This window comes from Nicotiana attenuata, chromosome 7, assembly GCF_001879085.1.
Source record: "Nicotiana attenuata strain UT chromosome 7, NIATTr2, whole genome shotgun sequence".
In the NCBI taxonomy this organism is placed as follows: Eukaryota; Viridiplantae; Streptophyta; class Magnoliopsida; order Solanales; family Solanaceae; genus Nicotiana; species Nicotiana attenuata.
The window spans coordinates 45,403,931-45,415,756 of NC_031995.1; the positions used below are offsets into that span (position 1 = coordinate 45,403,931).

At 39.5% G+C, this 11,826-nt stretch overlaps 1 protein-coding gene across 2 annotated transcripts in view; it reads left to right on the forward strand.

The window, feature by feature from the left end:
• The window catches only part of LOC109229024 (meiotic recombination protein SPO11-1), a 10,433-nt gene extending 7,393 nt beyond the window's left edge, over positions 1-3,040 (forward strand). The window contains exons 17-18 of one of the 2 annotated variants that reach the window (XM_019394324.1): positions 1,897-2,296; positions 2,743-3,040. The gene's annotated coding sequence lies outside the window, so the exon portion shown is untranslated. Of the gene's footprint in view, positions 1-1,896; positions 2,521-2,742 lie in introns of those variants that run through there. The other variant, XM_019394325.1, reaches the window with a different exon arrangement.

An 11,826-nucleotide genomic window follows, 5' to 3' on the forward strand; every position in this document is an offset into this window, starting at 1 on the left:
TTTTTGGCATATCTAAGGCTGTATAGCGAGCTTTGTATGGCTCATTGATTTGATATTGTTAAGAAAATAGAGTTAGGCTTAATACTAGAACTAAATGTGCCTATCGTAGGAACCCTTCGGGGTTGGCCTGGAGGCAATAGACTTGAGCCTTGGGGTTTGCTCCCTTTCAAGGTCTCAAGTTCGAAACCCACTGGGTGCAAACAATTTCTGAGAGTCATCGGACTGGGTAAAACCTGAATTAACCGTGGTGCACTTGCGGGAAACTCCTTGCCGAGGGCTTGTGCACCCCCGGGATTAGTCGGGGCTCTTAGAGACTCGGACACCCGGTTCAAATCAAAAAAAAATGTGCCTATCGTAGGGAGAAATTCTAGTAAGAGGATAAAAACATGCAAAAACACCACACCTGCAATATGAATGCAATTTTTAGGTTACCTTTGCCACTAAACTAAAAGCTTCGCTTATGTGAAAAGATTTTTTTTTTGAAATTTTCTGTTACAATAGGGACAGGGGCGGATACACTTAGTATTTTTTGGTTCACAGGAACTCATGCTCAGTCTCAAAATTCTGTATTATGCTTTACATACTTCTTATAAATTAGACAAAACCTATGCTTATGCACTCAATAAAATAAAGGCATCTGGTGAATCAAACAAAGGCATGGTGCACTGATCAAGGATCTTATTATGTGCATATGTATAAAGGGGTTGAAACATTTTAACATGATTGCCCTTTTTACAGCTTTTCAAATACAATACTTGTAACTTGTTGTATCTTGTGCTCTCTTTTAGTTTGTTTTTCTTTCTATTATTCTCTTTGTTTCTTTTTCCTTTCTCTTTTTGTTCATTCTTTTATCACACGTTCACTTAAGATATGTTGTATTTTGTGCTCTCTTTAACTTTGTTTTCCTATTCTATTATTCTCTTTGTTTCTTTTTCCTTTTTCTTTTTGTTCATTCTTTTATCACAAGTTCACTTAAGATATTTCTATGTTACTAATCCATTATCTATATAATTTGATAATAAAAAATTACACATTTCGTGTATAAAGTTAATTCTTTTGAACTTTCTTTTTATTTTTTGTGTTTCCTCTCTCGTCCAACTCCATTTTAGTGATTTTCAAACCTTAGCTTGCTATCCCCGAAATTGCAAGTCTCACACCCAAATTTTCATGACTCATTCCCATAGGCGGAATCATGACTTAACCATTTCGACCTTGATGTTTTTAGCACCAAACTTATTATATTTTAAATTATGAGTTCAAATATAATTTATTAAAAATTTAGTTAATTTTTACAAATAACTTTATGCTATGCATCGAAATTATCGGGTTCAGATTAATCCACTGTCAAAAAAGTGCATCCGCCATTGTTCGTCCCTCTTCTATCGTCGGTAGCGTTGCACCCATCTTTTTGAAATTCTAGATCCGCCTCTGAATAGGGATCATCGAAGGGGAAAGGAAGGGGGATAGTGAAAAATGAACTACACTAATGTTTTTAGCACCAAACTCATTATATTTTAAATTATGAGTTCAAATATAATTTGAAAACAAAAAATATAGTTAATTTTTACAAATAACATTATGCTATGCATCGAAATTATTGGATTCAGATTAACCCACTGTTAAAAAAGTGCATCCGTCATTGTTCGTCCCTCTTCTATCGTCGATAGCGTTACACCCATCTTCTTGAAATTCTAAATCCGCCTTTGAACAGGGATCATCGAAGGGGAAGGGAAGGGGGATAGTGAGAATTGAACCTACATTAAGGCTCCTAGTGTTACCCCTTGATCAAGAGAATTCAACTATATATATAGACACACACATGGTAAGGGCCTTAGCTTCAAGAAGAGAAGATAGCTATGATTTATATGCTTTAACCCATTTTAATTAATCTTGTAGGAGTTTATTCTGTCACAATAGAATCTGACGAAGCCAGAATTTATGGTGAAGTCGATCCAAACCTCCTCTTGAGGGCTCTATCAAAATCAGGCCGTGGGAACCATGCAGAGGTGAAATGGGTGACACTAAAGCACCCATTATTGAGCACTAGTCATATGGCTGATGGATATGGCTCTTACAATCATAGATATGGCTCTAATAGTCATGGCTATGGTTATAATAGTTATAGCCATGGCCATGGCTATAATTCTATTGGTGGTCCCTTTAGGCAGAGAAGGTCGTTGCCCGGCTATACTTCTGGCTATGAGGGACACCACAATCACCAATATCCATTCAGGAGCATTGCACCAGATTACTCCTACGCGTCCAGCTATTATTCCGGTGCTTTGCCACCACCTAGGTATGTCTCAACATATGAAGATCACAGCTTCAACTCTTGCACCACAATGTGATCTTTTTAAGTAGTTATTGTGTATGGTTTCTTATTGTCAAGATTTTACTTGTTTATGTTAAGAATATGTAGACAGCTTAGATAGTGTTTACACCTTTTGTTTCATTGCAGAACAACTAAAGCTCCTTTATGTTGGATAGTTTTTAATATCAAAGCAGTTATATATTAATCAGAAAGACATGTCTGGTTTGGAAAAGTTCCAACCTTTTTGAAATTATATGTTTTATAAATAAGAACGTTCTTTTGTTTTCTATGTTCGTCTTTCTTTTTCCATTCTGCTTTGAGGACGATCTGCACAGAGTATTGAACAAGATTTTAAATGATGTATTGTTTTTTATTTATTTATGAAATTGGTTGAGTTTTTGCTTGACTTCTTAAAGATTTTGTCATTGTAGGCCTCACTACTGTTATAGGTAGAGAACTGGAGAGATTCTTAAAGGCTCGTTGGCTTTCCACGACCATGACGTCAAGAAGTGTTTTTGAGTGATTGTTTCTTTTTAGTTCTGTTTATTAGGGATAATTTATTTAAATAGTAGCGCCTATAGTTGAATAGTTCTTTTGATGAGGATTCAAAGCAAAGCTTCATCTGCATTCAAGTAAATTTTCTTGGAAATTTGTCAAGGTCTCGACATTTCACTTTGGTAATTAACTTTCTTTTGTATTAATCACCAAGAGGAACTGTATAAAACCATAGTCATGCTAACTCAGTTGACTATCTCAAAGCTGAAAAACAAGTAGCTCTTAGCTCGAGTAATTACTCTAACATTGCATATGTATGCTATCTCCCGCACAAGGACATCACTCCCTCGATACCTTTGCTCAAATATACATGTGTTTCTTTCTATCCATATTACATGCGAAATCTCAGCATAGACAATTTTGAAGATGCTAGCCTTCTTGGATTTCCTTTTCCCCTGCTTGATGATCCACCGAAGATGTTGATCCCAGCAAGTGGTAGACATATGTGATCTTTGAACCCAAGTCATTACTTTCTTCCAAAGTTCTCTAGTGTATGGGCATGTAACAAGGAGGTGCTCCCTTGATTCATCCTGATGTTGAGACATAACACATTGAGGGGTAACAATTATACCCCAGCTGGCTAGCCTATCTTTAGTTGGCAATCGTCCATGGAGCAACAACCACATAGTGAAGACTGCCTTTGGCCTAGCGGTATTCTGGAAAATCAAACATTTCTAGCTTACTTTTGGTAAATCTCCTAGGAGTGCAGGTATATTTGTCTAATAATGCTTTTGTTGTTGTCATTTATATTCTGTATCTGCAGTAGAGTTGCTCTAGATCCAATTATTCGTCTCACCATCCAACTAGCTTGCTGTGGTATTGTCATCTGTTGTAGCTGCTATTGTTTGATATAATATGCATTGATCCACATTATCCATAGCTTGTCCTGTTTGTGTGCCAAGTCCCAGCAAGTTTTGGCAATTGTTGTTTTGTTCCACAAAGGAAGGTTAATGAGATTAAGTCCACCAACTGACTTGGGAGTACAGATCTTTTCCCATGCTACTAAGGACTTCTTGGTTATTGTGCTAGTTCCAGACCAGATGTAACTTCTACAAAGTGCCTCTATCATTTTTAGTACCTTAGCAGGTAAGATAAACAATTGAGCCCATTATGCTTGTATGCCAAAGATTACGGATTGGACCAGCTGCATACGACCAACATAAGATAACTTTTTAGCAGTCTAGGAAGAAATCTTGGCTGTGATCTTTTCAATCAATGGTTGCCACTGTATGAGAGCTATTTTCTTTTTAGACAAAGGAATGCCTAAGTAGGGTAAGGTTCCACTTTCAAATCCCAGGTCTCAATATCTAGACCTTCACAACTTGCTTCACTTCACCAAAATATACTGAGCTTTTTCCTAGATTAGCCTGTAGGCCTGATGCCTGAGAGAATTGAGATAGGATCTCCTTGTCGAAGACCCTAGGCAGCATTGGAAGGTTCTGTGGTTTCTCCACTCACAAGAATAGTATAGTTGATAGTCTTAATACATTCCACTATCCATCTGATAAACCTGTCAGGGAATCTAACCTCCTGCATAACCTGCTGTAAGAAGATCCATTCTACTGTCACGACTCGGAATTCCCACCCTCGGGACCGTGATGGCGCCTAGCATTTCACTTGCTAGGCAAGCCAACGTTAGAGATTCATTAAGCCAGTTCTTATACATTTCAATAATTAACAGTAACTAAGCTATAACGAGTTAAAATGGAAGCGGAATTCATAACAACCTCTATATATATATATATATATATATATATATATATATATATATTCTACTATCCGAATCTGGAGTCACAATTCACGAACTTCTAAGATTTCACTACAAGTAATTGTCTGAAAGAAATACAACTGTTTTTTAAATGAAAGAACAGTAAAAGGAAATGTCTAGAAGGGGACTCCAGGGTCTGCTGACGCCGGCAGATCTACCTTGGGTCTCCTGTAGGATAAATCCAGCAGCTAACCTCACAATCAGCTCGAGCTAGTACCAAAATCTGCACAGAAGTGCAGTGTAGTATCAGTACAATCGACCCCATAAAATGGTAAGTGTCGAGTCTAACCTCGGCGAAGTAATGACAAGGCTAAGACAAGACACGCACAAATAAAACCTGTGCAATTTAACAGTATATGTACTACTAACAACAATGAAAGACGAGACAAGTAATATCAGGGAGGGGACACGCTGAGGGGATCACAAGTCAAGAATCACAACAGTAATAAGAACTAGATCAACCGATATACCTTGAACATATAAGAACAAGTAAACACAGTGAAGGAAAATGCACGACATCACCCTTCGTGCTTTTACTCTCAACCTCACCATATGAATCAACTGAAACATCACAACATCACCCTTCGTGCATTAACACTCACAATATGGCACGACATCACCCTTCGTACATTATCACTCACAAATCATGACACGACATCACCCTTCGTGCATTAACACTCACAATGCATGGCACGGCATCACCCTTCATGCATTAACACTCTCCTTCACCAAAACAATGAACATCAACAAAAGGGAGATAGAAATATAAAGAACAAGTCTTACTTCAACATTCGGTTCCACAATACCAACCTCGACTTTGGGTCATTACTCAATCAATACCAAAATCTGTGAACATAATAGGAATGATCAACATAACGATTCACTAGTCTAAGCATGGATAATATGATCACGGAAGGCAACAAATACAGGAATAAGACCCATTCGCATGCTATGACCCGACAACAACGCATAGGTACTTGTCACCTCACCTAAATTCTTTTGTGGACGGCAAAAAGATCGGGAGTCTTCCTTGGAAGATCTACAAAGGATGCTTGTAGCTTTAAACGAAAAGGGGAAGGACGCAAGTTGTGCAAAAGGCTAAAATTTAATATTACCTATTGGGATTGGAAAGAATGAGAATTCATTACTATTTTCTGCATATTGACTATCGAAGTATGTTCCACTTTGGACTTGGTCATGCAAGGGATATACGTCGTACCCAACATTCAAACACGTAGCAAATAAGATCTAATCCCTCAAGCCAAGGTTAACCACGATACTTAACTTGCTCCAACGGCCAAACTCAAATCTGAACCACAGATTTTCCCTTCAAACAAGCCCCTAGACCAATAAAATCTAGCAAATTACCAACCAAACGATTCAAATAAAGCCTTAGGAACTACACACGATTGTAAAGAATTCAATTTAGCTCATTATGGAAAAAGTCAACAAAAGACAACACCCGGGCCAGCTTAGCCCAAACTCAAAATTCGGACCAAAATCCGATTACCCATTCACCCCCGAGCCCGGTTATATAATTGGTTTTGGAATCCGACCTCAATTTGAGGTCTAAATCTCCAATTTATTAAATCTCTAGTTTCTACCCAAAACCCCTAATTCCACCATGAAAACCTTAGATTTTAAGTTAAAATCTTGTAAAATGAAGTGAAAGATTGAAAGAAACTAGTTTAGAATCACTTACCAATGTTTTGGGGAAGAAATGTGTAACGACCCGGTTGGTCGTTTTGAGATTTATAGCCCCGATCCCCTATTTACTTGCTTTTCCCGTATCTGTTCCTGCTATTGTGACTTGCCGGGAGGTTTTGTTTTGGTTTTTGGAGTCTTTTGGGACACTTAGTCCCTAAATGGAGGATTAAGTCTTAAGATTTAGACCGTAGTCGGAAATGTGTGAAAATGACTCCGGAATTGAGTTCCGTCGATTCCTTTAGCTTCTTTAGGTGATTTTGGGATTAGGGGCATGTCCGGATTGTGTTCTGGAGGTCCGTAGCTCATTTAGGCTTGAAATGGCGAAAGTCAAATTTTTGGAGTTTTGGGCCGCTACTGGAATTTTTGTTATCGGGGCTGGAATACGATTCCGGAAGTTGGAGTAGGTCCGTAATATTGAATATGACTTGTATGCAAAATTTGAGGTCATTCAGACGTGGTTTGATAGGTTTCCACATCGGTTGTGGAAATTTGAAATTTCAGGTTCATTAAGTTTGGATTAGAGGGTGATTTGTGTTTTTAGCGTTGTTTGATGTGATTTGAGGGCTCGACTAAGTTCGTATGATGTTTTAGGATTGGTTTGTATGTCTGGTTGAGGTTCCGGGGGCCTCGGGTGTGTTTCAGATGCTTAACGAGTTGAAATATGCAATTGCTGAAGATTTCTGGTGCTGGTGTAATCGCACTTGCGGAGTGGTAACCGCAGGTGTGAGCCCGCAGAAGTAGGACTTGGATCGCAAAAGCGACTTGAGGTGAGCGGAGCAGTGTCCGCAGGTGCGAAGATTTTCCCACACCTCCGATGGTCGCAGAAACGGAGAGTAGGGCGCAGGTGCGAGCTTGTGACCGCAGGTGCGATATAATTTCCGCACCTGCAACATGCGCAGATGCGGTCACTGGTCGCAGAAGCGAAGGAGGTTGGAGTAAGTGATTTCCGCAGAAGCGGTGTTTTAGCCGCAAATGCGGTACCACAGAAGCGGGTAACTGACCGTAGGTGCGGTTTAACTGGCAGAAAAAGGGCAAAATTGAGGGTTTGAATTCCTTCTTCATTTTTGAACTTGAGAGCTCGGATTTTGGCGATTCTTTGAAGGATTTTCAGAGGAACTTATTGGGTAATGATCCCTGACTCATTTTTGGTTGTATTCCATAAATCCATTATTGATTTCATCATTTAGTTAGGGATTTGAGTTGGAAAATTTGGGGAAAATTTGAGAAAAGTTCTTAGGCCGAATTTTGGGGTTTTGATCGAGATTTTGATATCGGATTTGAGTAAATTTGGTATGGTTAGACTCGTGAGTGAATGGGTGTACATATTTTGTGACTTTTACCCGATTCCGAGACGTGGTCCCGGGGAGGCTTTTGAGCGATTTTTCAAATTTCTTGCTTTAGCTTTGATTTCATTAGCTAGATCAGTTCTTTGTAGTTATATTTATGCTACGTAATTGATTTTTTCTAGATTTGGACCATTCGGAGCCGGATATTCGTTGGAAGAGCATTGTAACTGATTGATTGAGCTTGGCTCGAGGTAAGTGGTTTGCCTAACCTTGTGTGGGGGAACTCCCCTTAGGATTTGGTACTGTTTGATATATGAGTGCCGTGTACGTGAGGTGACGAGTGCGTACACGGGCTATTTGTTGAAAAACACCGTTTTCATTAAGTAAAATATCTGTTTTCCTTTAACTGAGAAATACTAGCATATGTAATTATCCTATTTAGTTTAGGACATCATGTCTACGTGTCTTAATTGCTTATCTGAACTCTATGCAACATGCTTAGTGAAATTCCTGCTTCTTCATTGACTTGTATTTGGTCTAAATTGTAGGATTTCCGTGTTGTATTTGTAATTCTATTGTTTGAGATGCATATTTACTTTAGGACTACGGAACGGTATTCCGGGAGATCCCCTGTACTGCATATTTACTTTGGGACTACAGAGTGGTATTCCGGGAGATCCCCCAACACCGCATATTTACTTTGGGACAATGGAACGGTATTCCGGGAGATCCCCCTGCACATTTACATTTGGGATTACGGGACGGTATCCTGGGAGATCCCTTGTTGTTATCACTGTGTTCTGAGTTGTTGTCTTTCTATGATTCTATTCCTGTTAGATTTCTGTATTTACTTTTACTATGATATCTCATTATGTCTTATTTCATTATATTTATACCAGTAGGGCCCTGACCTGATCTCTTTACTACTCAATCGAGGTTAGGCTTGGCACTTACTGGTACCGTTGTGATGTACTCATGCCCTTCCCTGCACATGTTTTTCGTGTGCAGATCCAGGTACCGCTTATTACCGCATTACCAGTGAGGCAGGATAGCTGTAGAGACTTCAAGGTATATCTGCCGCGTACGCAGACCTCGGAGTCCCTATCTACTCTTCCCCATGTCAAACACTTCTTGTATTTTTCTTCTTTTATTAGACTCTGGAGTATAGAAGTACTGTTTCTTTCTATAGCTTGTGACTTATGACATTCTGGGTTTTGGAAGAGTTTATGTACTTTTTCGAGAGTGATTATTGTATATGCCGAGCGGTATCTCATTTCCTTGTTTGAATTTACCTGTTAGTTGGTAGCTTCCATGTTTTCGTTTCTTTTTCCGCGAATGTTAGGCTTACCTAGTCGTAGAGACTAGGTGCCGTCACGACGGTTCACGGTTGGGTCGTGACAAGTTGGTATCAGAGCTCTAGGTTCATAGGAGTTGTGAGTCACAAGCCGGTTTATTAGAGTCTTGCCGATCGATACAGAGACGTCTGTACTTATCTTCGGGAGGCTATGGAACTGTTAGGAAAATTCCACTTCATTTGATTCCTTGTCGTGCGAGATTATTGACTTCGAACTTCTAAACTTCTGTCTTCTATTCTCTCACAGATTGTGAGGACACGTGTAACCGGAGATGATCAGGTACCCGCGCCCCCCGCTAGAGCCGCCCGTGGCCGGGGCCAGGCCGAGGATGCACACGTGGTGCACCTAGAGAACCCGAGCAAGCTGCTACAAGGAGCCACCAGTAGCTCCAGTCGGAGTAGAGGCACCTGATACGCCTACTACTACTATACCAGCTCTTCATGAGACCCTTCCACAGTTCATGAGCATGTACAACACTCTAGCTCAGGCAGGATTGATTTCCCTTGCTCCAACCACATCTCGGGCCGGGGGAGGAGCACAGACTCCCGCCGCCCGCACCGCCGAGCAGCAGGTTCAGGTTAATCAGATTCTATAGGTTATACCGATACCGCCTGTAGCCCCAGCTCAGCCCGAGGGTAGGGCAGCAGTCTTAGAGGAGGAGCAGCATAGGCTCGAGAGGTACAAGAAGTATGAGCCTCCTATATTCAGTGGTCTAGCGTCAGAGGATGCTCAGGGATTTTTGGAGGAGTGCCACCGTATCCTCCGTACTATGGGCATAGCAGAGTCGAGTGGGGTTTCTTTCACTGCCTTTCATCTTCGAGGAGCAACCAAGTGTTTTGTAGAGCGCGAAGCGGAAAAAAGCGAGGAGGTCTCGCTTCACCGAAGCGAGAAGCGCGAAGCGAAGCGCGCGCTTTTTTCATGTGAATTGCAATTTAACACATAAATAAAAAAATTAAATAGGCATAGGTAAATGGCCAAGAACTCAATAAAAATAACATATTAAGCAAATGTTTCAACTCTTAAATCAAGAAGTAAATAATAGATACTAAAACTAGATAGTGAATAATCCTCAAAAGTCATAACATATTAAGCAAATGAAAAACAAAATCACAAAAGGAGCAACATCCTTTTCTTCAACAAGATCTCCAAACTCTTGAAGTGTCATCATGTTCGAGTTATTATAGTGGTCATCATTTTCTTCTTCTTCTTCATCGGAGGCTTCATCAATTAGGGTTCTACTTATACATGTACTTGTACTTGTAGATACTCTTTCTTTGCTCCTAAAAGTACTTCCCCTAAAACCATAAACATTCTCCTCAACTCCACTTGCCATAGCAACATGACCAAAAGTGAGAACTTCTCCTTCAAATACTTCTTCTTCTTCATGATTTTCGGGGGCTCCGGTTAACCATTCATTTGCTTCATCAATGTTATCCAATAACATTGGATCAATGATATTGCGAGCTTTGTAACGACGAGCCAATGTTCTATTATATTTTACGAACACGAGATCATTGAGTTTCTTTAGCTCAATCCCATTCCCCTTCTTAGTATGAATCCGCATATAAGTTATAGAAAATAATTAAGAGGAGTACTTAGAACAATTGAGATACACTTTAATTTAGTAATAATGTAATATAGCTTCTCACATGTTCGTAAACACTCCAATTTCTCTCGCATCCGGATGAGCTACAAGTTAAGCTTTGAACTCTGATAGCAAATTGTTGCAAGTTTGGAACTTCATAACCAAATTGCATCCACTATTCAACTGTAGAAGTATTATTTTAGAAGCTAATAACTTAAAAGTTAAAGCTCTAAGAGTAAAACAATTGAAAAAACTTGCTCTCCTGGTGCCAATTTGGTTCTGCCTCTAGTGGCCGAAGCTAATCCAAGTATTCCATCGGCTTGCACATACACACCAAGCTTTTCCCCTATTTTGTCTTGCATCGCTTCACCTGGCACCAACTTCACAACACATGCATGATACCCCTTCCACACGTCTACATCTAAAGTCTTCTTCTCGTTATTTGTATAAAAGAATTCGGGGTCCAAAATATGCCCTGCTGCATGTAAAGGTTGATTAAGCTGATCCTTCCACCTTTTATCAATGATTTCAAAAACTCTCTCATATTTCCTCCTATCATGATCAAATGCCTTCTCAATAGCTTCTTTAGCCCTATCCATGGCTTCATAAATGTATCGCATTGGTGGTTTTCTCTCCCCATCCACCAAACGAAGTATATTAACCAAAGGATTACCAACTTTAAGTGCTTGTGTCATTCCAAAAATATGGATCAACAATAAATCTCACAACTTCTTTCCCAAGAGCTTCCTTTGCATAGATACTCTCACTCCATTCGGTTGACATGAACAAGGTTTGAAATTTTTTCTTTTGCAGGTAAAAACTATGCAAAGTCATGATAGCTGTTGCGAATCTTGTCTTAGCCGGTTTCACCAAATTTCTTTGGTTTGTGTATCTCCTCATCATGTTCAACAACAACGGCCTTTGACTAATGTAAGAGTGTATCTTGATCGCCTTAGCAAAAACTGTAGGAAATCAAATTTCATAGTTAATAAGTATAAGCAATTAACGTGAAGGTTAAAATACAAAATAAGAACCACTTGTTCACCTGTAGAATATGGGGATAACTTAAAAATGCACCAAACATCAAGTTGATACAATGTGCAGCACAAGAGTCCAAAAAATATTCGGGAAAACTCCTTTCAACATGTCACCCGCTTTTTTATTCTCACTTGCGTTATCAGTAACAACTTGAACCACATTTTTCGGTCCAACTTTCAATATTTTCTTCTCAAACAAGTTGAACATTTTATTGGAATCGG